Below are 6,531 nucleotides of genomic sequence, written 5' to 3' on the forward strand. Positions count from 1 at the left end.
TGATGAGGGGGAAACATGAGCTCATGTTTATACTTATCACATATTTATGATGCAAAGACACATACACACACACTCATACAGTAGTCCAGTAATGGTTCATCACCATTGGGCACTGTTACTATCTCTTCTTTCTCCTACAATAATTCTTAAATAGAAAGAGGCATTTCTGTCGTTTCTTTGCATTTTGTAACAGTGCTGCACAACCACAGGGTGGACCCACTCACCCATTTCACACTCTGGAGACGAATAAAGAGGTAAACAAATGCACCACCTGACCACTTTGTTTACAATTTGACTTGTTTCTGTTGGGTTGCTATTCTTTTAGGGTTTTTCTTTTTTTTGGTTTGACTGGACAATATAATTTGGTATGGCTATATAGTTTGATTGTACGCTATGGCCTTTACAAGTCTCTCTCTCTTTTTTTTAATTTTTATTTTCTTTTATTACAGAACCAATGCGCTGATGCTGGAATTTCTTGAGTCAAATTAAAAAATGGGATGCCAAACTGACTATAAAAGGTAGCATTTCAGTTTAATTTTTCTAATGGGTGTTGTGCTGTGCCCTGTAATCTTACTTTTACATTCATTATTAAATTCCCATTAGCAACTGGTTGGCTGGTTCGTCTGATGCATACCCCATATCAAATTGAACACATTAGCCTGGGTTAAGCAGTATGGACGATAGTTTCGGAGCGCGAACGCTGGTTAATTACATAATTGGTTGCAGTCACTGAAAATGTGTTGCAATTAAACATTTAGTCGACTGCACTTACTCGTCCAATAATGTGTCAAATGTGCTTCAGCAAAACACCTGTCGCCGGTCAGCCGTAATTCATAGCCTATATAACGAACATATTCTATATTATGTTAACGTTAGCCTACTGGTGTTGTGCTCAGTTTAGCGGCTATTGTAAGGTAAGTGGCGAGACCGCAATTGCTAGTCTTATGGATGGCATTTGGGGGAGATATTGATGATATGCCCGTTTACTACATTTATAGCAACCATTCCTTGTGCGGCGATTATGAAGACTTCGGGCGTTAAAGTGATGAAGCGAACAACTATGCCATTCCGACGGGAGAAGAGAAAATCTAGGGCATACTCCACTTACATCTACAGACTCCAGAAGGAGGTTCGCTTTGTGAATCATCTTCGTTGCTTATTCTCTTGACGAATCGCTTATTCGGCTGTGGCTGTTTTACAGGGGAACTCCGCGAGCAAGTGCATCACCGTGCCCAAATCTCTCTCCGGAGAAACGTTTGCACTGGTGGTGTCCGAAGCAGCACGCCTTTCAAAGTTTAACAAGCGTAACGCCATCACCCGCCACGAAGTCGGTTCTGCTGTGCAATCGCTACGCCCTAAGATGAACTTTGGCAAAGAAGGCGCTTAACGACCTACATCCTACTTGTTTCGTAAATCCTTTTATATGTAATTTATGTAAAGGTCTTTAAATAAACTTATTTTTTAAATCAATGCGTGTTCTTGCCCGTCACTCTGCCTGTTATGCTGCGTAGCACCGGAGTCTAGTGGGTGGTGTGGTGCATTGGTCTTGAGGTGAGAATCCTGTTTGAGGAATAGTTGAGATGGTTCCGCATTTCTAGGCCTGCCACACTACAATGTAGACAAGTAAAGCTTGAAACCGTTCCATATGGACCATGTGCTTAACTGTAATCCCTAAAATAATTTGCATGCATGGGAGCCATTTTTGTGCAAGATGCTACACCTGAGTCCTGCCTTTTCTACTTGCTTTGCCTAGTTCCATTATGGGTGCTTGGTGCAGCTGTAGCATTTTCCCCAAGGGTTACACCAGCTGATGTCTGCAGAGCAGTGTGCTATGCTCTAGATCTGTGGTTCCCAAACTTGGTCCTGGGGGGGACCCCTGTGTATGCTGGTTTTCTTGTGACCACAATTGCAATCCCAGAAATTGACCATTTGCTATTGTTTCAAGGGATTATTTCTCCCTCTTGAACCACGCTCTGTCACATGGCCACGAATAATAAAAATCATTTTCATCTTGTGATATGTTTCTAATTGATCAAACTAAAGAAGTGAATTGTTGGGGCTCCTAATTGGTGATATTGTGGACACTGGCCACTAACTATGTGGAAGATATTCAAAAACAAAGCCAAACCTGAGTTGTCTTGATTAATTCATTAAATGTGTTCTGCAACCTAATTAGAAGCCAGGTGTTTGGCCTGTCAAACATTTGATTTAAAAGAAAAATACCTTTATGTAATTGTTTTCAAAATGGCACAATAAACATTGGAGTTTTAGTCTTCATGGCACGCATAGCCAATGTCTGAGAAAATGTGGCTTAAGAGGATAAGTAATCCCTCTGAACATGGAAGGCAAATGGTTAGAACAAAAACCAGCATACCCAACACCGAGTCTGGGAACCGCTATGCTCTACAGCACATTGTGCTGGTACTGACTAAGAGTTCCATCCATCCATTTTCAGCCGCTTATCTGGAGTAGGGTCATGGTGGCAGTAGGCTAAGCTGGGTATTCCAGGCATCCCTCTCCCCAGTAACGCATTCCAGCTCTCCTGTGTGATCCTGAGGCGTTCCCAGGCCAGGAGAGATATATAATCTCTCCAGTGGGTTTTGGGTCTACCTTGGGGTCTCTGCCCAGTTGGACGTGTCCGGAAAACCTCCAAAGGCAGGTGCCCGGGAGGCATCCTGATCAGATGCCCAAACCACTACAATTGGCTCCTTTCAACGCGAAGGAGCAGTGGCTCTACTCCGCATGTCCAAGCTCCTCATGCTATCTCTAAGGCTGAGGATTGGGACGTAGCTTGACCGGTAAATCGAAAGCTTCGCCTTCTGGCTCAGCTGCCTCTTCCCCTCTACGGTCTGATGCAACGCCCGCATTACTGCTGACGCTGCACCGATCCGCCTGTAGATCTCATGCTCCCTTCTACCCTTACTCGTGAACAAGACCCCAAGATACTTGAACTCCTTCCCTTGGGGCAATGGCTCATTCCCAACCCGGAGGGAGCAATCCACCATTTTCCGGCAGAGAAACATGGCCTCAGACTTGGAGGTTCTGACTCATCCCGGCCGCTTCACAACTCGGCTGCAAACTGCTCCAGTGCATGCTGAAGGTCACAGTCCGATAAAGCCAGCAGAACCACGTCCTCCGCAAAAAGCAGAGATTCAATTCTGAGGTCACCAAATCGGACACTCTCCTCACCTTTGCTGCACCTTGAGATCCTGTCCATGAATATCACAAACAGGACCGGTAACAAGGGGCAACCTTGGCGGAGTCCCACACCCACTGGAAGCGTGCTTGACTTTGTGCTGAAGATGTGGACACAGCTCTCACTTTGGTTATACAGGGACCGGATGGCTCGTAACAACGGCCCCGGTACCCCATACTCCCACAGTACCCCACAGGGTTCCCCGGGGGACACGGTCGAAAGCCTTCTCCAAGTCCACAAAGCACATGTGGACTGGATGGGCAGACTCCCATGACCCCGCCAGCAACCTTGCCAATGTAAAGAGCTGGTCCACTGTTCCACGACCAGGACGGAAGCCACTTTGGTCCTCCTGAATCCGAGGTTCGACCGTCGGTCAGAGCCTCCTTTCCAGCACCCTAGAGTAAACCTTCCCGGGGAGGCTGAGGAGTGTGATACCCGATAATTGGAGCACACCCTCCAGTCCCCCTTCTTGAAAATGGGGACCACCACCCCGGTCTGCCACAGGTACTGTCCCCGACCTCCACGCGACACTGAAGAGGCGTGTCGGCCAAGACAGCCCAACAATGTCCAGAGCCTTCAGCATCTCAGGGCGAATCTCATCCACACCCAGCGACTTGCCGCTGAAGAGCTTTTTGACTACCTCAGCAACTTCCGCCAGGGATATAGTTGCAGATTCCCCCGAGTCTTTGGGCTCTGCCTCTTCCACAGAGGACGTGTTGTTCGGGTTCAGAAGCTCCTCAAAGTGCGCTTTCCACCGCCCAACAACATCCCCAGTCTGGGTCAGCAGTTCTCCTCCCCTGCTGAAAACAGCCTGAGACAAGCCCTGCTTTCCCTTTCTGAGTCGTTGGATGGTTTGCCAGAACTTCCTCGAGGCCAACCGAAAGTCCTTCTTCATAGCCTCCCTGAACTCCTCCCATACCCAGGTCTTTGCTTCAGCGACTGCCGAAGCCATACCTGTCTGCTGCTTCAGGGGACCCCCGGGCCAGCCAAGCCTGAAAGGCCTCCTTCTTCAGATGATGCTCACCTGTGAAATGTTAAAAAGGGCATTTTTCCTTAACAAACTTCAAACACTCTGGCTTTCCAAGACTTGAGTTTGAAATGCCTACTGTATAAAATGAGCAAGCACTGACACAAACTAGCTCCCACCTGGCCCTAGCATGACCATGAAAAGATGCTACTATGACATGCAGGCCTGCAGTCTTCCTTTGGGGTAAAGCCCATTGGCCATAGTGTGGCTTGGACAGAGGGGTGTGGTGTTAAGGATGTCGGGTAAACTTAGCCAAATATTTAAGACTCAAGCTCTTTCAAAATAGGGTTATTTCCCCTAGTTGATCAGGTGCTTGCAGTCTGCCTTGGCCATTCCGCAGCTCTCTTGGTAGGTGGAGTGCAGAATGGAAGAGTGTGACTCCCTTGCAAATCTACAGATGGGTTACAATTTTCTATTTAATCAATTGGCAGATGATTTAAGCCTAAGCATATTACGAGTGCATTTACATGGTGGTAAGCAAACGCTTGAGCTATAGATATGTGCAGTTACAAATCAACAAGTGTTATCATCAAGGTGCAAGGTGTCTGCAGAACAACAACATAAAGGGAAAGGGGTTTGAACAGTGGGTATAGCCTATCTTTTTAAACATTTTCAGAAAAAAGTGAGTGCCTTCATGAATAATTGGTGAAGGTTGTTCCACCACTGGAGGAAATTGGGAAGGAAGGGATATTGTACAAAGGCATTTACATCTATGCGGCTTTTCCAGTGTGGTCGACACCGCTTACATTCATTCATACAGCGATTCAAGCAAAGTAACTAGCATCACTACAGCATCACTACATGACCTGGGAATCAAACCTGCATCCTTTGAAACTGCAAGCTCATTTCTCTTAAACACTAATGTAAAATGAAACAAGACTCGTTTTCTGAAGCATGAGCAAAAACAGGATGTCAGAATGTGATTGTGAAACCTGCATGGGTGGAGGAGGCAGAAGTGTGAAATAACCAAAGAGAACAATGTATCAGAAAGTCAAAACAAGATGAGCCACACAAATAAGTCAGGATAAGCTATTGCATGTTGCGAGGTGAAATTCTCTGATCAAATCCCAACTGTCATATTACAGGTATATAATATAGGTAATAGAGGTAAAATATAGGTATATTCTCATACTCTGACTCTGGTTTTTAAATGGGTAATACGTTAGGTACACCTATGAAAAGGGAGTGTTAACTGCTTCCACATTAAACAGACTGAAACTGGGACATCTATTGCAAAATATGTTTAAACACACGTAAAAAGAAATAAAAATCAGGAATTTGGAAATGTTCTCTTTGTATATTTTTGTGTGGTTAGGGTAAATAATCAGGGAAGCTGTTTTGTGATGAACACTAATGCTACTTATAGTGTTCTTTGTGTACTGTATATGGCCAGTAAATGATTATTCTCAAGTGATGCTGTGTAGTTGGCTGGGATACACATGTGAAGTAAATCTATTTATAAATGTATATCCATATTTTTCAGCCCCTGTGTAAAAAGCAATCTATTCTATTCTATCTATTGTTGTTTTGAATTGATTTTATGAGAGACAGAATGTCATTCAGAATATGTAGATCCTTCATAATTAGGGTCACCAGTTTCTTCAAAGCACTTTTTCCACCTGCATTTCTGCCATGCTTCATCATAAGGTCAGCAGATCTTTCTTTCATCACGTGATAAACAATTATTATGCTCCACCTTCATAGTCATTCATGTTGATACCTCAATTAATTGATAGCAGTGTTCCCACACTGTTAACCGCTGCATTCAGAGCAGTTCTTACAATGACATTTGTATAGTGTCACACTCATTGCTTTATTTAATCTGTGGGCCTACGCACATCAATTGCAGTTAAATTACCTTTACCAAAAAATGCTAAATAGAAGGCGATTCATAATAATAATGAAATGGTTTCAAGCTGTGCTATTCTAATAAAGCAATAAAAAGATAAAAAGAGATTAACTGAAATTAAACTATTAGTTTTAAACTTTGTGAATGTTTTAAATAGTATCATCTGTTACTGTGTGACAATGCTTGGTGGAAAATTGATACAATGTATCCATATGGAGAGACATATCTTTTCGCATTGACAGAGTTGGTTGGAACAGACAAAGATTTCCTCATCTCTATCTAGAAATCCCCCAGCGCCACTGCAAGGTTGTTTTCTTGTCAAATCATGGATTCAAGTCCGTTTTTATCATGTTTGCAGACTTATATGGGGTCAAAATTTCTAACAGGCATCTGTGCACTTGTTGAAAAAAACATGGTTTATTTTAAATATGCTGTCAGTTTCTCTGCCACTTCTCTGAA

General features: G+C 43.9%; 1 long non-coding RNA gene across 1 annotated transcript; it reads left to right on the forward strand.

Moving 5' to 3' along the window:
- The first annotated feature begins 764 nt into the window (after nt 1-764).
- Nucleotides 765-1,470, forward strand: LOC133125050 (uncharacterized). Its single transcript, XR_009708378.1, has 3 exons — nt 765-914; nt 999-1,129; nt 1,202-1,470. It is a non-coding gene; the product is annotated as an uncharacterized LOC133125050 (long non-coding RNA).
- The last annotated feature ends 5,061 nt before the right edge of the window (nt 1,471-6,531 follow it).

Source organism: Conger conger, chromosome 3, assembly GCF_963514075.1.
Source record: "Conger conger chromosome 3, fConCon1.1, whole genome shotgun sequence".
NCBI classification, from domain to species: domain Eukaryota; kingdom Metazoa; phylum Chordata; class Actinopteri; order Anguilliformes; family Congridae; genus Conger; species Conger conger.